Consider the following 24,606-nt stretch of genomic DNA (forward strand, 5'->3'; position numbering starts at 1 on the left):
GGTGAAGGGTATAAAAACTATGTAAAAACAAAAACCATAGAGAAATATACAAAGAGCGGAAACTCTATTGTCAAAGACCTAACTCAGTTGTCAAAAACCTAAATGGTGAGAATGTATTAGTAAAAAACTATTTAAAAACAAAAACCATAGAAAAATATATATAGAGCGGAAACTCTCTTGTCAAAGACCTAACTCAGTTGTCAAAAACCTAAGTGGTGAGAATGTTTTAGTAAAAAAAACTATATAAAAACAAAAACCATAAAGAAATATACATAAAGCGGAAACTTTCTTGTCAAAGACCTAACTCAGTTTTCAAAAACCTAAGTGGTGAGAATGTATTAGTAAAAAAACTATGTAAAAACAAAAACCATAGAAAAATATATATAGAGTGAAAAATCTCTTGTCAAAGACCTAACTCAGTTGTCAAAAACCTAAGTGGTGAGAATGTTTTAGTAAAAAAAACTATATAAAAACAAAAACAATAAAGAAATATACATAAAGCGGAAACTTTCTTGTCAAAGACCTAACTCAGTTATCAAAAAACTAAGTGGTGAGAATGTATTAGTAAAAAAACTATGTGAAAATAAAAACAACACTTGTATGTGTGATTATTTTGAGTAATTTTTTTTTTTTTTGTTTGATTTTGTTTCTAGTTTTCGCTATATGACCTAAATGCGTTGGTCCTCCTGTTTATTTTTCAGTCGTCCTTCAACATTTTGATCAAAATAACTTTAAATTCATGAATATTCGTTGTGAAAAATAATCAAATTGAGTATGAAAAATCCCTAAATTTTGACACAAATGGACTTTTTTAAGTCATGGAAATATAACCATATACGGACACCACTACATGATAAAAGACAAAAAAAAAAGACCCGTGTCTCCCAGTTTTGTCCAAAGTCATGCACTTTTTTATGGGCCCCCAAAGATTTGTGGCCTCGGTGTCATTTTTGCAAAAATGTGATCATTTTCTCAGGCTCATATCTTGCAAATAGTTCGGAATTTTGATTTACTCTCTGAGGCAAAGTTGTAGCCCTTGTCATAAAGAAAATAAATTGTGAACATATAAAATCAAAAAAACTTCATCTCTAAGATCAAAATAGCAAAAAACTTTAAAAAGTTGGAAATACATTTTTTTAAAAGTTGCCTAAAAGTATGCTTTAGTTTATAATAATTTATGGCCCAAAACACATAATTCCTTTAGTTTTTTCTTACTAACATATATTGACTTAATGCATTAAACACATTCAAGACAACAGGCTACACGACTACACGAACACAAATTCTGCTGGTTACAGTTGTAGTCGTGTGGCAGCTACTGAATTATTTTAAAGACGACAGCTACAAAGTAAACAGCTGATTAATAATTCAGTGGTGCCACTTTAATAAAAAATAACCGTACAAAATTCCAAAGTAATTAAGACTGAAACAATTATTTTGAGCAAAAATATATATATGGTTATAATTAATTATGTACCTGTTATTAATTTATTTCAATATGGTTATCAGAAACTTCTCTTAATTAAGTAAAAAAAATATATTTTTTTAAGCACTAATTTGATTTACATTTTTTTTATTATATTAGCAACACTATTTCTGTTTTGTAGTTGACAAAAATAGAAATTAGCCTAATTCGGCTACATCGGCATGAGTAGTCGTGTGGCCGTGTAGCTGTGCTGTCGTTAAAATAATCGTCTCCATATAAACGTGTGCATTTTATTTTTGACAGATTGAAGTTGATAGCCTGCTGTCTTGAATGTGTTTAATGCATAAGAATCATTCCTAGGAAGTTCATATTTTCCAGAAAGTTGTTTATTGAGATCATAGGTACATTTATGTAGTTGATTGTTTCCTTGAATATTGAACGGTTTGCTACCTATGGTTCTGAAAAGGGGAAGATGAAGTTTTTTTGATTTTATATGTCCACAATTTTTGTTCTTTATGACAAAAGCTATAACTTTGCCTCAGAGAGTAAATCAAAATTCCGAACTGTTAGCAAGATATGAGCCTCAGAAAATTATCACTTTTTTGCAAAATTGACACCAAGGCCCCAAATCTTTGGGGACCCATAAAAAAGAGTCCAGGCCTTTTGCAAAACTGGGAGACACGGGTCTTTTTTCTTTGGTCTTTTATCACGTAGTGGTGTCTGTATATGGTTATTTTGCACCGTGTAATATAAATTGTGGCTTATAAAGAAATTCTGTAAAAAAGCAATTTCCTTCCTAACTCCCAACTAAAACTACTTAAAAAAGTAATATTTCTTAATTTACCAAACATTTCTATTTAAATTTACACAACCCAAAGAAACTTAACCTATTCAATGAGAAAAGAATACGAAAATTTATAGATTTTACCACAAAAATACAGCATTTTATTTTGATTATAACAAATCATCACACTAACGGAACTTACAAACGCATAAATGAATGAGGGAATGAATAAACCAAACAACAAACCGACCGACCGACGAACCCAACCACCCTCTCAATCAATCATCATCATCATAAATTTATGAATGAGTTTCTTCTCTCTGTTGTTATTTCAGCATAAAAACAAAAAACAAACAAAATAAAAATGGACAAAAATCAATAATCAAAATAAAACATTTTTAGATTGCATACAAAACTGAACGAAGGAATGAATGAATGAACACACGAATAGACTGACAGTCAGACAGACGGGCGCATAAATGAATAGGAATGACTGGACTGAATTAATAATAAAATCGACTAAAGTATGAGAAATATTTCAATAGAAAAACTCTCATACAAATGCAAATAAAGAACTATTTAATAAGAAAAGATATTTAATAATAAATTCATACAACAACTACAAATATTAAGTTAAAATGGAAGAAAATACTACTGCCATAAATTAAAGAAATATTTACATTTGAAATTAAACACTGGATGATAATATTCGAAAACGTAAAAAAACATTTTTTTTTCTATTTGATTAAGTGACAAATTAATTAATTAAAAAATAATATTTAACTATTGTCGGTATTAGCTCCTTTCCTTTTCTATGGAAAAGTGCCCAAAAAGTTAACGATAACTCTTAGTTAGAAAATAAAGTTTTCGATAAGATTTTTTATATAAAAGTAAAGTTATAGATAATATTTCTATAGAAAATTATAACAATCCAGAACTTTTCTATGGAAAAGTGAAGGAATCGATAACTTTTCAACAGAAAAGTAAAGTAATCTATCAATTTTGAATGAAAAATTTAAATTATTGATAACTTTTTTATGTAAAAGATAAATTACTAATAACATTTCTATGAAAAAGTTAAATTATCGATAACTTTTTTATATAAAGTTAAATTTATCGATAACTTTTTTATGGAAAAATAAAATTATCGATAACTTTTCAATGAAAAGAAAAATTATCGATAACTTTTCAATTGAAAAGAAAGTATTGGAATGTGGGATTTACAATAGATGGCGTATCTGTTGAACGCGGTTTTTGTTTTTAATGACTTACACAGTACAACACGAAAAAACAAAAAATAAAACCCATGTCTCCCAGTTTTGCCCAAATTCATGTACTTTTTTTATGAGCCCCAAAGGTTTGGGGCCTCGGTGTCATTATTGCAAAAAAGTGATAATTTTCTCAGGCTCATATGTGAACATATAAAATCAAAAGAACTTCATCTTCAAGATCAAATTCGCAAAAAATTCTCATATGACGCTTTGTTGGTACAAAATTCGAAATTATCGATGCAAAAAAAAACTTCGTTGTTTACATAATGTTCAATAACTGAGTTAGAATAAATGACAGATATGTACCCTTCAAAATGACATATACATAACACTGTGTGTAATTTTTTGAGTCATGGAAATATAACCATATACAGACAGGAAAAAAGTGCCGCTGGGACAAAAAGGGTCCTATCTATTATGAGCTGCTGCAATCTGACCAGACCACAGGGAACCTGTAACGAACGCCACTGATTGGTTGAAGCGTGCATTGGCTGAAATATATCCAGAATATGCGGCCAGACATGAACCCGAAATATTCCATCATGACAACCACATGCTGAAATACCTGTTAAAAGCTATTTAGAATAAACTATAAGAAAGACAAGATACATATCGATAAATTTTCTATGGAAAAGTCAAGATCTCCATAACTTTACTATAGAATGTCTAACTATAATTTTCTATAGAACTGTCGAAATATCGATAAAAAAATTTCAAAATATCATTATTATACTCTTCGTGAGAAGGGTATATATAAGTTTGTCATTCTGTTTGTAATTTCCACAATATAATTTTCCGACCCTATAAAGTATATATATTCTGGATCCTTATAGATAGCGGAGTCGATTAAGCCATGTCCGTCTGTATGTCTGTTGAAAACAATTTTCTGAAGACCCCAGGGATCCAAATCTTCAATAAATCGGTCTACAAATGGCTGAGATATGAGGAAAAAACCAGGACAACCTCGATTTTTTACCTATTTTCGACCTATATCTGGATTACTAAGTCGTTAATATAGACAATATGGATATCTAATGATAGATATTTCAAAGACCTTTGCAACGACGTATAGGACGTATAAGTAAGTTGGACCTACAATGGGTCAATATCGGAAAAATATTTTTTAACCAGAATTTTTTTTTCAAATTTAAAAAAAAAAATAAATAACAATTCGAAAAGAAAAATTTCCAAAAAAATGAAAAAACTACTTTGGAAAAAAATTTTTGTTTACCTAAAAATGTTTAAAATTTGTATTTTAAAGTATAATTTGGTGAAGGGTATATAAGATTCGGCACAGCCGAATATAGCTCTCTTACTTGTTTTTCTATAAAAAATCATTGTATCGACAATATTTGTATGGAAAAGGCAAGATATCAATAACTTTTATATAGAAAGGTCGAGATATCGATTAGTTTCCCTTACACAAGTCAATTTATTAATAACTTTTCATTAGAAAAGTTAAGATATCGATATATTGTCTATGGAAAAGTAATGATATCTATAGAATAGTCAGGATATCAAAAACTTATATATAGAAGATTCAATAAATCGATACATTTTCTATATATCGATTTTTTTGTAGCAATGAGGAGTAAATTGATTTCGTAATTCCGGCACAGTGGAATGTCAATAGAAGAGCATTTTCAGAATATTGTCTTTGGAGGTAAAATTTTTAAGCACAGACAGTGGGTTAAAGTTGTGACTTGTAGATTTCGCAAATATAAACAGATTTTTACATTTCTGAATATTGCTGAGAAATCCAAAGCGCACTATTAAAAATTGTAAGGTTCAAAATATGCTACTACTGCCTTTTCTTGACAATAGTTATAAGAAGTTTTTAAATTTATGAAAAATATACAGATTTAATTTAATTTAACTCGTATCTGATAACTCAACTCATACTCTGTTCCATTGAACACTGTCGAATATTCCATTCTTAACCATCGTTTTTGGCCATTTTATTTAGTACTTATTTCTATATTGATTTTTATTTCAAGAATATATAATATATATATGTTACATTTTTCACACTCACTGTACACTGTCATGAGGAAAAACAAACAGGATAAACAAAAAAAATAACTCAATAAATAAATCTAAATTTAAATCTAGAAAATATAAAAATAAGTAAACAAATTAGTGAAAACAAATGTAATCTATAAAAATAAATACATTTTTTTATTTTTAAAATACCAGAGCTAAATAAAATAAATAAAAACAGATTGGAATTTATAAAACGTCATAAGATTTTGAAATGATTTACATACGATTTAGACAAAAATACATACATATATACATCATTTAATGATACTACGCAACAACATACAGTGTAGCTTCTAAACTACTGGAACAATGGAAAAACAATATTCATAAAAATTACAGAGGTGAAGACAACCAAATATATAATATAAGCACTATGTTGGATTACAGGTAGAAGGTGGTTTAAAATAATAAGAAAAGAACGGAGCCTTGTTGTACCACTGAATTTATCTTGAACTCGTTTGATTAGATATCATCTGCACTGGTGCATATTCCTATAAACGCACTTATTTTTTTGTCTGTATTTTTGTTATATCTTTGTTGTTCTCACCCAAAAACAAAATTTAACTTTTTTAATTAGAAACAACTTAACGGTACTTTTTGAAAGTAAACAAGTTTTTTTCTTCTTGTTGTTGTTGTTTATCTTAATTATGCGATCAAATGTTCTTGGTGATATTTTAAGTGGAAAATACGTGAAATTTATTTTTAAAAAAGTTACCAAAAATAAAATAATATCAATTTTATTTTTTTTCAACCAAAGGTACGTTTCTAATAGTAACATCTCAATTTACTGCAACTTTTTCTATTTGATTCTATAAATTTCATCACTTTTAAAGATGCCAAATGGAACTTTTTTGTCCGATCAAAAAAAGATTCAAATTAAATTTTTTCACGACCAAGGATGTTCCAATAGAGGAATTGGACGTAAAATCGATCGTTCGGAAAGTATGGTGCGAAATTTCTTGAAAAAAGTTCAAAATTATGGAGTTCGCAAACCTACAAAGGGAAATACAAAACTAACAAGAAGACAACTTAATCTAATAAAACATGAAGCAACCCGCAACAAATTGAATTCCACATAAATAAGGAATAAATTGAATCTTGCAGTGACTTCCAAAAACGTTTTACGAAACGATGAAAACATAAAATGGAAAAGGCCGAAATGTAAATCAATGCTAAAAAAAGCACCATAAAGAAAATCGTCTAAAATTCGCAAGAAAATATATGAAATGGACAGAGGAGTGCAAAAAAGTAATTTTCTGACGAAAAACAATTTAATTTAGACGGTCCTGACTCATACTCATGCTATTGGCACGATTTGAGATCAAACGATGTTCGAATGTCAAAACGTAATTTCGGTGGTGACAGTGTTATGGTTTGGGCAGCGTTTTCTGCAGTTGGCAAGTCGAAAATATTGTTTGTTTTGACAAAAAGGAATAGTGCGATTTATAACGAACTGTTGGAAGATGCTCTTCTCTCATTTATGGATGAAAAAATGGATGAAGATTGCATATTCCAACAAATAATGCTGCAATCCATGTTTCTAAGCAATCGAAATGTTGGTTTAATGAACATAGCATTCCTCTGTTGGACTGGCCGGCTTGTAGTCCGGACTTAAACCCAATGGAGAACTTGTGGGGATACATGGCCCGTAAAGTTTATGCAAATAATGCCCAGAATGAAAGCATAAATACTGTGACAGAGCTGAAACTAAGAATTAAACAAGACTGGGAGGAAATTGATTCCAATCTGCTTAAAAAATTAGTGGAATCAATGCCAGACCGTATTTTTGAAACAATCCATAACAAAGGATCATCCACACATTATTAATAATGCTACAGTGGCCCATAAATTAAAGTGCGTTTATAGGAAAATATCCTTAAAAATGGCTGTTAATCTCGAAAATGAAGTAAAAATAAAGTATATATTTTATTTTAAGTCAAGTCTTAACTAAGTTAATAAACAACTTTGTAGCCCCCTAAATATGTTCTTGATTAATTTTTAAAATTTTTTTAAAAAATGTAGTGTGCGTTTATAGGAATATGCACCAGTGTATAACAACTCGTATAGTTTGATCTCTGAGAAAGCTCGATATAAATCGAGAAAAGTTATTACCGACACGACATTTCTTTGAGAACTATGCACAGATGCGCTGTGCATATGATAGATAAATGATCAGCATATGAAATGAGTGTTTGAAAAGGGTTCTATGCCTTTCGGGTGCCATAAGTAGATTAGCAAAATTAAAACTTGTGGAAAAATCAATTTTGTGGAAAGTAATATAAAATATTTCTTAAAATTTTTGATTTCTTTTAAAAGGCTTTTTAAAAATTATTCCAGAAAAGATTAAAATTTATTTTTTTTTTAAATTTTTTGTAAAATATTCCAGAATTTTTTTTTAAATTAATTTTTCCTTTTTTTAAATATTGCTCACAATTCGTAAAATAAGGGATATCTAATTGGTTTTAACGGTTATATGGCATAAATTTTCCAGGAATGTATTGCAACTAGAGATGCTAATCGGGACTTATTTTTGAAAATCCCGGGGTTCGGGATTTGGTAAAGAATCCCGGAATCCCGACCCGGGGTTTTGGGATTTTCGGGAAATCTAAAATCCCGAAAATTATAAGAAACAAACGTACATAACTATGTACAGTTCCGGACTTAAATATTCAAACAGCATACAGATTTATCTTAAATCTTCCATATTTTTTAAACGTTTCAAAAAAATATTTATTTACGTATAACTTATTGAAATATATGGAAAAACTAAACATAAGTTGGCACATTTCAGAAAAAAATTTAACTAATGTTTCGAAGTTCGATTTTATGGGGACAAAAATATTCACACAGTTTCTAATTTTTAATAGGAAAATAGTTTTTTTTTTAATAGTTTAATATTTTGTGGAGTAGCCTATCTTTTTAATGACTTATTTTAATCGTCTTGGCAATTTTTGGTGACGTCAGCTCCAATATTTTGCCATTCTTATAACAGGACTTCTTTAAGTTGAGTCTTACTAATAATATGGTGCTTTCCTACACGTTCGGCAAATTTATCCCACAGATTTTCTATGGGATTCATGTCAGGTGATTGCGGAGGAGTCGGGAGAATGTGGGCAACATGATGCACTATTCATATTCGGACGTCATGGGCTGTGTGTTTGGGCTCATTGTACTGTTGATAACAGAAATATTCCCAAGCTTTAACTTTATAGCGCATTGTAGTAGGTTTTTTTAAAAAATATTAAGGTACACCGTTTTGTCCATTGAACCGTCGATGAAAACTAAGTTTCCTACACCAGCTACAGCCATACAACCCCACAACATGACTCCTTATCCACCATGTTTGACAGTGTTTACTACATTGTACTTTTCCAATTCAGTGTTTGACCTTCTCCAAACTGTTACCCTGCTGTCCGATTATGTGTATGCGTATAGCAGAAACGCATTCCACAGAAAATTCTAAGAAATTTTCCCTAAGAAACCATAGGTCTAAAATCAAATCCTATCTTGCGATTTCGTCTTTTATCCAATGATATTTCATTATTTATTTTTTTTAATAGTTTTTTAATTCGATAAAAGACGAAATGCGCAAGATAGAATTTGATTTTAGACCTATAGTTTCTTGAGGAAACATTCTTAGAATTTTCCGTAGATTGCGTTTCTGCTATACGATTTTTTACTTTTTGATCGTCCATACAAATCGACACAGCCTACTGGTAACAGTACCTTATCTTTTAGCCTTTTAGCAATCGAAATATTTTAATTTTGTTCGAGCTCCTCATCTGAGATAAAATCTATTTCATTTGAATTTAAATTGAGTTTTGTTAGACAACTTACAATAAAGGGTGAAGAATTGATTTTCAAGAGCCCCATTCATGGAAACCCAAAAATACCGTTTTCCTTTATAAACTATATTGTAGCAGGAGTTGAGCTTAACAACTTTGATGGACAGCACTTTGTGATATTCGGGCATGTAGAATGTCAAAATGCATGAAAAAGGCACACAAAAATGACAATTTTCCATATTTATTTTCCAACCCCGGGATTGAAAATTAAAAAATCCCGGGCTTCGGGATTTTCTGAACCCCGGGATTTTCGGGAACGGGATTCCCCGTTTGACATCTCTAATTGCAACCATGTATTTTTTCAAAAGCTGGAAATTTTTGCAATATGTAAAGGAATAATCAAAGAACTTATTTGGAAAATATGACAAATATAGAAATTTATAGTTTTATTATTTTCCATCAAAGTTGAGGAATATTGAAAAAATTGATAGTTGGTAAATATCAATTTACCTGGACAAACATAAAGAAAACCGTACAATTATTCTTTTCTTAATAAATAGATCTATCAATAGAATTAAAACTAGTGACCATCCGTTAGCTAGTTTTCTAGATATTGTATCTGAAAGCGGGCCAAATTACATAAAATAGGCATTTCTATGACAGCCGGTTCTACTCACCGGAATGAACCGAGTTGACTACAACAACAACCTAAAAATTGGCTGGTTTTCTGAAAATCAGTCAACTTTGAAGGGCTATATCTTCTGAACCAAAAATCTGATTGTAATAAAAGTATCATATTTGAAATCGTTGGACAATTTTGGCGACATGACACATGACATTTTTGGCGACATTTACCAATGCGAGAGTGAAACGCAAAATTCTCGAAGGCAGAAAAAAAGGCATGGCCTGATTATTAAGTCAACATAGCCAGAGTCATGAAAAATTAGACATTTCGGATGCTCGACGAAAGCCGATGCGGAAATTTGTTCGTGTTATATTCCATACATAATGGCATTGATTGGCTATTTAAACGAATAAAAAATGTTGCTGATATCTCACAGATACTTTATTTTATTGTAATTAAAGATAGTAAAATCTCAATGAAATACCCAATATAATAATGTTGCAAACCACATTTTCATCATTACAAAAACCAATTTTCATGAAATAACCAAATTAACCCTCCCTGACCTTTACGTTAAAGAAGGCTATAAAAGCATTAGACTTTATTAAATAAATTCTTAAAGCAATAATGGCAAAAAACCTACTGATTATGAATATAAAACATGAATAGAAATAAATTTTAACAATCTGCTTTTATTCTATAATGTTTTTGTATAATTTTTTTTTTTTTTGGGTTTCTTTTTGGCATAAAGACACATTTACTCACTCACCCGCTCACTGACTGTTTGATTCACACATTCATTCAGATTCAAAGTTACAATCACTTACCTTATGCCTTCTGTTAGATTTTTGTTTAATGTAAATTTAACACGTAAAAATTATTATTATTATTTATTTTATTTTATATTCTTTTGTGTTGAATGAATTGATGGCGATGGAGATGACGATGACTATGTAGTTGTTGTACGCGAAGAAGTCGAATTCAAATTCACATTCACAAAGTGTATACTCACACACACACTAACATTTAAATTAAAATGGAAAATGTGGAAATGAAGAGAAATTATTTCTTTTCAAATTTTCGTTTCCTTCAACTTTTGACTTTGTACTAGTTGATATTTTCTTCTTTTTTTATAACAAAATGTCTATGTTTTCTTTAGTTGTTGCCTTTGTGCGTGTTTGTTCATGTTTTTAAGTTTGTTTGGTTGTATGCAATTTTGTTGTTGTATTTGTAGGTCGTCATAGCCTGTATTTCTTTTTTCGCTCTGTTTATTTGTCTGAAGTTTTAGAATTTCTGTCCGTTAGATTTTTTTCTTATTTTCAAATGTTGTTCTTATTGTTGTATTTAGCACTTTTTTCTTCTTCTTATTTCACGAAATGTAAATAATTTCACTCACACTTGCACAAAATAACTGTTATTTACATAAATATGTATTTGAATGTGTGTGTTTGAATGTTTTTTTGTTTGGTATTTTCCAACAGCAACAACAACAATAACGCATTAAATACCACCTTTACTCACAACAAAAACAATTTGTTTGCCAATAAGCCAAGTAAACGAACTAGAAAAGAACAAAAGAGAGAGAAAGACAAAAACAAGTTTTATTAAATGTATAACAGAAATTAGATTATTTTTTTTTTTTTGGGGTCTGTTGGAATATTTAATATAATTTTTAACACTCATTTATTTTGGTTTGTTTGCAGTTTGTTTTCTGTAGTTGTTTTAAGCTGTAAAAGCAACAGCCTACAAACAAGTATAAAATTTACATATTTTTAATAAAACACACATTACTACATACAATAGAAATTGCAAATAAACACAATTTGAAATGTTATTTATACATACACAATATTTAGGTATTGCCAGGGCACAGTGGGTTTAATAAAGCAACCCAAAGCAACAATTTGATATTAGAAAATAAGTAACGAAATGTATTTTTAACTAATTTGTGTCCAAAAACTAAATTTCCTCGAAATCCGAAAAAAATGTTTACCTATGTATATAAAGAATAACGGTACTGAATGATTGACTGATTCAAACGCTAAAAAGTAGAGACATGAAATTTGGACTATAAGTTCCCCACTCTCATTTTAGTTTCACTAACAAGGCATTTTTGAAAAGGCAATGGTTTAAGGGGCAAACACGGATAAGTTCGGTAACCTTATATTTTCTAAACTACTACACATACAATGAATATTTAAAAGACATCTTCAGCTGCTAAAAAAATATTATCAGACAGTTATCGTCTGGTACTTTTTTTTAAATTCGAAACTTTTAGTGGAGAACTCGGATGAAAACTGTATTTTGGTATTATTTTGGCAGCTTTTGTACTTTTTGAATCGATAAACATAGAAATATATACCATAATATTTGGTACTTTTTACATATTCGAATACTTTTGGGTAAAAATTTTAGTTTTGGTACTTTTTTCATAAAATATCGAGGGCCTATATTCAAAACCCTCTATCTAAACATAACTTTTCAGGAGAGCCAAAAAACTGTTTTTTGCGCGTATTACTTGAGTTATTAAAATTCGGTACATTTCACCATCAAAAAGTAATTTTCGTGAAAATCAAAGATATAGGGATTTTATTTCAAATTATTAAACCAATTTCTATTAAATTAAATTTCACACATTCGTTCTTCCAGTCATAAAAAATAAGTAATGATCGAAGTGTATATTTGGCCAAATCTGAGTAAACAGTTTGGTACTTCTTTTTTAGAGCGTATGATAAATATAAATGTGATGTAGGTAATAAATAATATTAATCATACATCTATGAGAATCAGCATAGCTTTATTTTTATACCCTTCACCTTCGTGAGAAGGGTATATATAAGTTTGTCATTCCGTTTGTAATTTCTACATTTTTCATTTCCGACTCTATAAAGTATACATATTTTGGATCCTTATAGATAGCGGAGTCGATTAAGCCATGTCCGTCTGTCTGTCCGTCTGTCTGTTGAAATCAATTTTCTGAAGACCCCAGATATCTTCGGGATCCAAATCTATTTGCTATTTAAAATCAGCAAAATCGGTCCACAAATGGCTGAGATATGAGGAAAAAACCAAGACAACCTCGATTTTTTACCTATTTTTGACCTATATCTGGATTACTAAGTCATTAATATAGACAATATGGATAAGATATTTCAAAGACATTTGCAACGACGTATATAAGACCATAGTAAGATGGTGATCGGTCCATAATTGGTCATAGCTCCCATATAAGGCCCACTTCCGAAAATCACTCACGAATATAAATTATTGATATTTTAAAAGAAAAATATTTTTTCTCATTTACTTGGTGTAGGGCTTGACCGGCCATACCTTCTTACTTGTTATTTATATTGTAGCTTAGCGCATCGTGTTCTATTTTTGATTGATTTTTTTTTCAACATTTGATTTTTATAATATTTTGGAAAATCTCGGAACTTCAAATTTTCAGCATTTGGTTTTTATAGGTCGAAGAATAATTTTAAAACTGACAAATATCGAAAATCCAAAAAGTGCCAACCTAATATATGTAATGTAAATTGTTTTACATATTACAGTTTTTGAATCAATTTTCTTTATGCATTTTAATCAAAAGTCCATTCTTTGTACCACAATTTTGTTCCTCAATCCCACAGTTTTATATTCTTCTTGTTGTTGTTCTCTGGTCTATACTGCAGTAGCTTTATTAAATTTGAATATTTTTGCCATAATCATTTAAAACAACAACAATAACACTAACAAATAGTAGAAATTATTATACACATTGTACATCTACATAATTGCGTTCCTGTAAATACATATTAAAACATTATTTTATATTAAGTATTAATATTAATAAGAATTTAATTGTTTAATTCCCTAGTGTGAAATTGAAAGCAATTCGCAATTTAAATGCCATTTAAAGAATACTTGTTATTTTAGCAATTGGTTTTTGTGGTTTTAAATAAAAAAAAACAACTTATTTAAAACATTTTTCTATATATATAGCAAAAACGTTAGTGTTAAAAAAGGAATTTTAAGTAAAACTGACTATATTTTAAAATAATTCTCAAAACTAGATAATTTAATGTAAAAAAGAGAAATGAGAAAATTAAAAAAATACTACTAAATCTCTCACTAATATTGATTACGATAAAAAAGATATAATATTTTTATTTCTTTCGAGAATATTCCAAGGATTCAGTTTCATAATGTTTACATTAACGGTGTATTAATTACATGCACAAAAATGTAGCATACTTTCAGGCAGTCATAAAATTGGTAATTGTACGTGATTGTGTTTGTTTCAATACTCTTTCATTTTACTTGCAAATAGTTAATTTAAAATGATGCTGGTAGTAAATATATACATATTTATGTATACATTTCTTTGTCTTTCATTAAGTTAATTATTTTGCACTCATTCATTCCATTTGTTCTTTGCAGCTTAAAATTATTCTATACAAGTAACGAATAGCTCCCCCATGGCGTATGAGCAATAAATAATATTTGAAAAATATTCGTATGTATTTTTATAACTCATACGCCACCCAAACATTTCAACACTGACAAATTGCACTTAAATGGTGCTGAGTAAATTTGTTTTTATTTTTTTGTTTTTCCTCATAAATTTAAAGCACAAGTATTTCATTCTCCATTTAATTTATGTTTTTAAATTAATTTTATTCCAATTTCATTCGCACATACTGTGGGTAAGTACATATATTGCTGTAGTTATTGTTGTTTTTGTTACTGAGCTAATTGGTTTGTTTTTGTTTCATTATTATTATTTTTTTTATTCAGCTTTGCTTTAATTTTATTAATTTATTATAAAATATATTTTAAACATATTGTTTGTTTTTCGCTGTTGCAATTTTTCAATTGTAAATTAATATTTTATGTTAATTAAAAATAATTATTCATGTATGAGTTTAAATAGATTTTTTTTTGTTAAAATTTCCACTGGTTGCTGGTTGATTATTTATTATTGTTATTGTTGTCTATAATCACAAATCAATAGTTAATGAATATATAAAACATAAATACGAATGGCTCTTTAACTGAACATAATGTTTCATTAACATCTTTATTGAAATGCATGAGGTTTTAATGAGAACATACATATTAGGATGGTGCTTATTCTGGACTTTGCTCCCATGATCTTAAATATATCTCCATCATCTAAAAATCAAATTAAGAAAATTTGTGCAAACTCTGATAACGTTAGAGGTTTCACATTTTATTTAAAGTACATATCCAGTTTTATAACAATTAGGGAATATTATTCAAAAAAAATTTAAAATTTAATTGTTCAAAAACATTTCATGATGTTTAAAAATATAGGGTGTATGACTTAAATTTAGGTGTATGACTAATCATTACTTGCGATGTAAAGTGGATATATTAAGATAATCCGAAGCGCAAGATATCGCATGTGAAGGCCGGCCAACCAGACGAATCGACACCAAAGCCACATATCCATGGCGCTAAGGTAATGTTCTGTATTTAGTGAGAGCAAAAGGGTCCTATCTATTAAGAGCTGCTGATATCTTGCCATACCATAGCAGGGAACTAGTACCGAAAGCAACTGATTCGTTTGAAGCGATCAAAACACTCACAATATGCAGTTAGACATGAAACCGTAATATTCTATCATGACAACGCTCGGCCACATGTTGCAATACATGTTAAAAAGTATTTAGAATGAAGTGTTATGGAATTTTGCCTCATCCGCTGTATAGACCAGACGGTGCCCCGTCCGACTTCTATTTGATTCGATCGAAGCAGAACTCAGTTATTACAATATTTTCTGTAAATAATACTGTTATACATAAGTTTTTCTGTCTTAAATATTGTTATACAAAAGATTTTCCATAGAAAATACAGCTATAGACAGTGATTTTAATTAATTTATTCAAGCTTATTATTCAATCTACTTTTAAATGCGTTTGTTTGAACAAAATTCATTCATGGTTAATTAATTTATAATGAAATTAATTCATAAGAAAATTCTCTCAACCTTTAAATGGTAAAATTTTTATTAATTCAAATTTAATCCAAATTTAATGAAAATATTTTTTTTTCTTTCAATTATTTACAAAATTTGTAATAGATTTGAATTCTAGACAAATTCTTTCATTCAAAAAACTTGATTAAGCTTTTTTTGTAATGTAAATTAAAGAAAACCTGAAGGAAACTAAGGAATTAGGCCTATGAATTAATTCGTACTCAATTCTTTAATAGAATGATTAAGAAATACAATTTAATTTGATATTGAAAATTTAAATATAAATTAATTTGTTTAAACTTTTGGTTGTAAAAATATACTAAAAACCTTACTCATAATAAATTTTAAAATTTTTTTAACGAAATTTTAAGAAATTGAAAAATTGTTTTCGATTGACAAAGTCAACATCCAAGATTTTAATGGAATTATCAAAAAGGCTTGCCATAGTTATATGATTTGTTCTATTTAAGACTGTAGTGTTTAAAAAAATGTTTTTGTTTCAGTTTTTTCATTGAAACTCAAAAAAAATTACATCCTATGTTTCTTCTTTTCCCATCCATTGTTTCGTCTATCGATATCCATGCTTTTTAATGATTTCATATTAAACTTTGGTTTGTTTTAGGATGTCTAACCGGTTTTTTGAAGACAAAAACAGAAACCGGATAATCGAGATATTTCATAATATATAATTTTTCACGATTTTTTATGAAAATATTTATTATTTTGAAAGTAAATTGAAATATTTAAAAATTCACTTGATTTAAGAAATAGGTTGTCAATTTTATTTTCAATATTCGTTCGCGTGTTATTGAATGATACTTGGTATTATAAGTGTTGCTTTAGCAAAAAAATATGAATATTTTAAAAAAAAACTGTAATAAATTTTTTTTTTTTGAAAATTGTCCAGCTTACTAACGGTTATCACTAGGCTAGGGTTCCTAATTTCCCGGACTTTTTCATTCCCGTGATGAAATTAAAAAAACGTAATATTCCCGGGAATTCCCGGAAACTTTATAATACTAAATTAAACCAAAAACGAATAAATCGACTTCTATGTTTTCCAGGGTTTTAAAAGAAGTATAAAATAACTACATATATTTGGTTGTACAATGTTGGTCCAGCCTTTATAAGGGTTTCTAATTTAATAGTGGCATTTCATCGGTATTGCTACAGTCGTAGTTTTAGGTACCGTGAAATAGCTCCCAAATGAAATAAATCCCATCAAAAATTAAATAATTCCCAAACTTGAAAAATTAAATAACTGCCAAAGGATGAAATAAAAGGTGAAATAATCGGCGGTTTCATAATTTTAAAAATATTAGTCCCAAAAAAACGAAATAAATCCCAATAGAAATGAAATAATTCCCAATTCGAATCAATTTATTAGTGTAATCTAACTCCCAATGAAATAAAGAACTACAAAAGTGAAATTATTCTTCGCTTACCAAAAATTTTTTGCATAGCGTGCCTATGGCATAGCGCAAAGTTTTCCTCCTCTGGGGTGTATCAAAAACTGGCTTCGCATAGGTTTTCTCCTCTGCTATATATCAAAAACTGGCTTCGCTCAGAAAAGATTTCTTTCATTGACAAAGGCCAACAATGTAAAAAGAATCTTTTCTGAGCTATGCCGGTTTTTGATACACCACAGAGGAGAAAACCTTTGCGCCCGGCCAAAGGCCGGCAATGCAAAAAACTTTTCTGAGCGAAGCCAGTTTTTGGTACCCCCAGAGGATGAAACCTTAGCACCCGCCAAAGGCCGGCAATGCAAAACTAATTTTCTGAGCAAAGCCAGTTTTTAATATAATACAGTGAAATAATTCCTAATTCTCATAATAAAATGAAATAAAACCCAACAAAAATTTCATTGGGAGTTGTTTCATTGGCAGTTATTGCATTATGAAATAACTCCCAGCTAAAAATTATGAAATAACTCCATATGCGTTAGGATTTGTTTCATAATGAAATAATTCCAAAGTTGTATGAAAAATTTGTTGGGTGTTATTGCATTTTTTCGCGAAGCCAGTTTCTGAGCGAAGCCAGTTTTTGGTACCCCCAGAGGATGAAACCTTAGCACCCGCCAAAGGCCGGCAATGCAAAACTAATTTTATAAAATCAATAAATTCTTTGCTTAATTAAAAAACTTAAGAATTTTGACTATGTTAACTCTATGAAACAAATCTGATTTTAAATAAACAAATTTGAACCATTATTATTGTTATTATTTTCTCTAAATATGTATGAATAATATTCATTGAATATCCCTAAAAGCTGTAATGTTAGGCATCTTAATAATTCCTTTAAGAGTACAAACTTTAAATTTGATTAATTCTTAATAACTGAATTTATCTGCTGTGGCAGGGTTACGGGTTTTTCTACCGTAATACTTCTTTGCCAACTGACTATCTGTTGCTAAAACCGAAACAATCTATGGATATAATAGAATAAATCAATTAGCAACAAATTTGGCCATCGAACCGAATCTGAATATTGTAACTTTAAGAAGAAATTCCCGATAAACATTTCCCGAAAATTAACAAAAAAATATTCCCGGGAATTCCCGGGAAAATTTTCCCGCGTAGGAACACTACACTAGACCCATATTATTAATCAACATGCTTTCGTTTTTTTTAGTTTATTCAATAAGCTAAACCGTTATTTGAGTTACTTTTTTTTAAGTTTTTTCCGATTTTGATCTAGAAGATGAAGTTTTTTGATTTTATATGTTCACTATTTTTGTTCTTTATGACAAGGGCTACAACTTTACTCAGAGAGTAAATTCCGAACTGTTTGCAAGATATGAGCCTGAGAAAATAAGCACTTTTTTGCTTATTTTTTCGTTAAAAAAAATTTGGAAAATGTAAAGTTTAAGATTTGATATACATATATTAGGCTGGGTCGATTTTTTCATAAAAAATCGTATAGCAGAAACTCATTCTACGGAATGAAATTTTCCCCAAGAAACCATAAGTCTAAAATCAAATCCAATCTTGGCTATTTCGACTTTTATCCAATAAAAAAACTATTAAAAATATATATATATACTGAAATATCATTGGATAAAAGTCGAAATACGCAAGATAGGATTTCATTTTAGACCTATGGTTTCTTGAGGAAACTTTCTTAGAATTTTCCGTAGATTGGGTTTCTGCTATACGATTTTTTTACTTTTTTATCGTCCATATAATTCGACCCGGCCTAATATATGTAAATTAAATTTAATATAAATTAAATTAAATTCAGAAACTTTTTTTAATTGGAATTTTTCCAACATTTATTTTTTTAAATATTTTGGAAAATGCTGCTACTTTGATACATGCACCTTGTCATAAAGAACAAAAACTTTGAACATATAAAATCAAAAAAACTTCATCTTCAAGATCAAAATTGGAAAAAACTTTAAAATATGCTTTAGTTTATAATACTTTAATAGTTTATGGCTTAAAACACTTAATTCCTTTAGTTTTTTCTTACTAACTTATATTGAACTACCTAAAAGGTGTTAAACATCATTCCTAGGAAGTTCATATATTCTAGAAAGTTGTTTATTGAGATCTTAAGAACATTTTTGTAGTTGATTGTTTCCTTGAATTGAACGGTTTGCTACCTATGAACCTGAAAATTCGGATTTTGCGATTTTGAACTTGAAGATGAAGTTTTTTAAATTTTATATCAAGGGCTACAACTTTGCCTCAGAGAGTAAATCAAAATTCCGAACTGTTTGTAAGATATGAGCCTGAGAAATTGATCACTGTTTTGCAAAAATGACACCGAGGCCCCAAATTTTTGGGGGCCCATAAAAAAAGTGCATGACTTTGGGTAAAACTGGGAGACACGGGTCTTTTTTTGATCTTTTATCACGTTGTGGTTGCCGTATATGGTTATTTTTTCGTGTTACTCCGTGTAATTTTAGTACCAAATAGGGCAAAATAAGGGGCTCCCTAATACACACGTCTACTCATTTACACACGCAGAGAAAAAATATAATTGGGCATGGTTACTGTAACCATTTATATAGTGTTACAAGTTTTTTAACTATATTATAGTCACAGTAACCATTTACATGATTGTGGTAACCATAATATGGTTAACTTACGATTCACATGATTGTCTCAACCATATATATGGTTACAGTAAACATATATATGTTTGTGGCGACCATATTTATGATGAATAATTTTATCATAATATGTTGTTCTCAGATTATGATAAGCCTTAAGCCGAGAGCACCATAATATGATAAGTCCTTCATCATATAAATGGTTGTCACAAACATATATATGTTTACTGTAACCATATATATGGTTGAGACAATCATGTGAATCGTAAGTTAACCATATTATGGTTACCACAATCATGTAAATGGTTACTGTGACTATAATATAGTTAAAAAACAATATTGAAATGGTTACAGTAACCATGCCCAACTATATTTTTTCTCTGCGTGCACTTGGAAATGTATTAGTATGTAAAAAACGGGTGCCCAATAAATAACCTTTTTTAATTCTATCAATATTGTACACTGACATTTTTTATTAGTTGGTATTGAATCGAAATTGATTATGAGACAGTTTAACTCCCTTTATTTCAAGTTATTATCGAAAATAAATCTTTTAAAGAAAAATGTAATATAAATATTTTATTTTTTGATAAAAATATAATAATAAAATAAATTTAATAGCAATTTTCCTATAAACACCCATTATTATGTGTAACGAATAAAACAGCATACATACATATTGTCATTATTTAAAAATGAAACCAAATAAACAGCACTATAAACATGACATTTAAATCATATTTAATTTATATTTATGTTTGTTTATACAATAATATTTTTTTTAATTTAATTAATGAAATATTTAAATATGCAAATTAATAATGCAGCATATAGTGAAATAATTTACCAAAAAAAAAAATAAAAACAATATTAACAATATAAACAAAAACTATGTGTATATGTTTAATGTGCAAGTGTATAATTAAAGCGAGGTTAAATAAATTTTATTGAAATATTTAAAAAAAATATATATATATATATTTACAAATTAGTCAAATGTTTAAATTTGTACCAGCTAATCCAATAGACAAAGTTATTGAGGATTTAATTTGTAAAATATTTTACAAATTATTTTATGTATAAAATTTAAATAAATTAAATACATAGCTGCAATAATTATACTGTGCTGCAGTAATTAAATAGGTGGTACTTTAATAGGTGGTACTTTAATACATGTGTATAGGGTGCCATTTATTTGAGACTTGTACGATTTTCCCTCAAAATGGTTTTTGTCGTTCATTTACCATAAAAGTCTAACTATAGAATAACAAAAAATTCTGACATCGTTAACCCATATCAAAACAAGTAAGAAAGTATGGTCGGTCAAGCCCGATAATACCCTACACTAAGTAAAAGAGCAAACAAAATGTTTCTTATAAAATTTCATTAATTTATATTTTTGAGTGATTTTCGGAAGTGGGCCTTATATAGGGGCTATGACCAATTATGGACCGATCACAATGAAATTAGGTCGTGTGATTTATGTCCATATGAAAGTTAACTATGTTGAATTGTGTGTGTATCCCAACATTTTTAAGCGATTTGTGCACGTTAAAGTGATTTTCGGAAGCGGGTCTATATGGGAGCTATGACTAATTACGGACCGATCGTAACAAAATTTGGTGACATGAATTTTGTGTATATAAAACTTATTTGGAGCGGAATTTGTGGAGATACATATATAAATTAAATATTTATGACCGATAAAGTCCAATTTCGGGAGGACATTTGTATGGGCGCCCAATTCATATTATAAAAGATACCATGACAGGTATAGCATACAGAACCATATTAAACGATGTTATGTATCCATACGCTGTGGAAAATATGCCCCTAGTTTGGAGATTCCAACACGACAACGACCCGAAACACACATCTAGGGTTGTAACCGAGTGGTAACAATCCAACGAGGTACGTGTTTTGAAGTCGCCTGCCCAATCGCCAGATCTCAATCCCATAGAAAATCTATGAGAAATTGTAGATCGTAAAATAAGAACCCAAAATTACACCAGGAAGGAAGATTTATCGGAGGCTATAAGGGAATGGCAAAATATTTCAAAGGAGACAATTGACTCTTTAATTGGTTCAATGCATCGTCGATGTGTAGCAGTTATAAAAATAAGGGATACCCAACAAAATATTGAGTTATTGCAAAGACCATATTTGTTAATATAATACCTAAGTTTCCATTGTTTTGTCAATGCCGTAATAAAGAAATCTTTTAATTTTGTTTTCTCATTTTTAGAATTTAATTAATTATGTCCTTTGTTTTTTGTTAAATTAAGTTAATAAAAGTATACAAATAAAATACTAGAAAAATGTTAAAATTTTTTAAAAAATTATTTCAGATTTTAGGCCACTAATGAAATATTTGGAAAAGTTTCCATTGTTTTGTCAACCACTGTATATGGAAAAATTACTCTCTTTTCACACATACGGGTGATACCATAACAAAATACATGCAATACATTCTCATGAATTAGGTTTTTGATAACAAACTTAGGTTTTTGGCTTTCAGTTACCTATCTAGTTGTTGTCTATGCCTTTAGTAATCCATATATAGGTCAAAAATGGAGGTTGTCCTGGTTTTTTCTCATATCTCAGCCGATTTTGCTGATTTTAAATAGGAGAATTCTCGAAAGCATGTCCGACAGAATTATTGAAGATTTGGATCCCGAAGATATCTGGGGTCTTCAGAAAATTGATTTCAACAAACAGACGGACATGGCTTAATCGACTCCGCTATCTATAAGGATCCAGAATATATGAAAAAATAGCTTAAAATTTAGGGTGATTAAAAAAATTTACAATAAAAAAATGTTTGCCTGTATCAACCAGATCAGTTACGAGTAACGGAGGGTTAAGTGTTTTGGAAAAACAAACTATTAAATTAGTATAAACTAAAGCATACTTTTAGGCAGCTTTAAAAAAAATTATTTAGAATTTTTTAAAGTTTTTTGCAATTTTGATCTTAAAGATGAAGTTTTTTTGATTTTATATGTTCACAATTTTTGTTCTTTATGGCAAGGGCTACAACTTTTCCTCAGAGAGTAAATCAAAATTCCGAACTGTTTGCAAGGTATGAGTCTTAGAAAATTATCACCAAGGTCCCAAATCTTTGGGGGCCCATAAAAAAGTGCATGACTTTGGGAGACACGGGTCTTTTTTTTTGGGGTTTTATCACGTAGTGGTGTCCGTATATGGTTATATCCATGACTTAAAAAATTACACACAGTGTTATTAAAAGAATAAATTCAAATTCAAACAAATTTAAACAAAATTGAGTTTTTGCCCATATGTATTTGAAAATTGTTCATAAAACATTGTAATCACATTATGTCCCTAAAAGAACATTCTTAAACAATTCTGTTGAATTAAAAATTAAAAACCACATAACGATACATTGTCTACAATTTTATTACACTCAAAATACAAATTCTAAAAAAAGAAGACTTTACAACTTTTGCTTATAGTGGTTTTTACAGCAATAAAACATAAAAAATACTATGATTTTTTTATCCTAATACTACTGTAGGGATGAAAAATTTGGCATACAAATATTATTAAGTAAAAATACTTTACGGGTAGATACTACAGCCAACCACAGAATTGTATTAGTCGGAAAAACAAAATAATATGAAAACAACCTCCGTTATAAATATACAAAGATTTTTATTATTTTCAACAAGGAATATAACAACATGATTTGAATAATCAAATAAATAAATTGTTATTCATTTAAAACGAAAAACAAAAACAACTAAATCTATAAAAAAAGAAACTAAAACTTAATTTAGATTTCTATTTCTACCCTGTGAAGCTTTCTATATAAATTAACCATGATAAAAATCTTCATTTCATTTTATTTCACATTTTATTATTAAAATCGATTTTTATATAAAATGTGTGGTTTATTTCATACAAATTTTTTTGTTTTTATTTTTTTTATTATATTTTACCATCATATTATAATAAATACAAAAAAAAAATAAAGAAAAAAAGGGAAACTACTTTGAATAATAAAACAAGTAGAAATATTGTAGTCAAATGCAACAAATGAACAAAATTTTCAATAATACTCGCAATAAGAATAATATATAACACCTACACACACAATTTACAAACACATGCGAACAGTTGTTGTGTTGTTGTTTTTGTTGTTGTATGCGTAAGTGAGTTGGAGAGTGAGTGTGTATGTGTTTGTTTGTCTGTGTTATGTTGAAATAGAGAGCAGCTATAGGTGACCTCTTCCTTAACTTTAACGTATTTGGCATAGTAGAGTTAAAATCTACCACACATACACACTAATATATGAACATCCTCGTAACGGTGGGATAATAGTGGTGAAAAATGTGAGCGAATAATAAAATATGAGGAAAATCAAATATATTTGACTAAAAATATTTAAAAACTAAATTTTATGATAGGAACGCGATTTTCGATGCTTTCAAAATAGAAATTGTTTTCTGTCATCTAAAAACCAAATGCTGAAAATTTGAGCAAAATCTAAACCATTATAATTTAATACCAAAAAAATTTCATGTATAACTCAAATCCCAAATTTTACATTTTCAAACAAATATTTGAAACGAAATTTCAATAAATTATAATTTTTTTCTTCGGTTCTAATAA

The 24,606-nt window shown here is 28.9% G+C and overlaps 1 protein-coding gene across 3 annotated transcripts in view; it reads right to left on the reverse strand.

Moving 5' to 3' along the window:
• Positions 1-24,606, reverse strand: part of LOC135952119 (serine-rich adhesin for platelets) — a 322,223-nt gene that overhangs the window by 294,212 nt on the left and 3,405 nt on the right. For all 3 annotated transcript variants that reach the window (XM_065501921.1, XM_065501922.1, XM_065501920.1), the window contains exon 2: positions 10,762-11,495. The gene's annotated coding sequence lies outside the window, so the exon portion shown is untranslated. The remainder of the gene's footprint in view (positions 1-10,761; positions 11,496-24,606) is intronic.

Source organism: Calliphora vicina, chromosome 2 (genome assembly GCF_958450345.1).
Source record: "Calliphora vicina chromosome 2, idCalVici1.1, whole genome shotgun sequence".
Classification (NCBI taxonomy): domain Eukaryota; kingdom Metazoa; phylum Arthropoda; class Insecta; order Diptera; family Calliphoridae; genus Calliphora; species Calliphora vicina.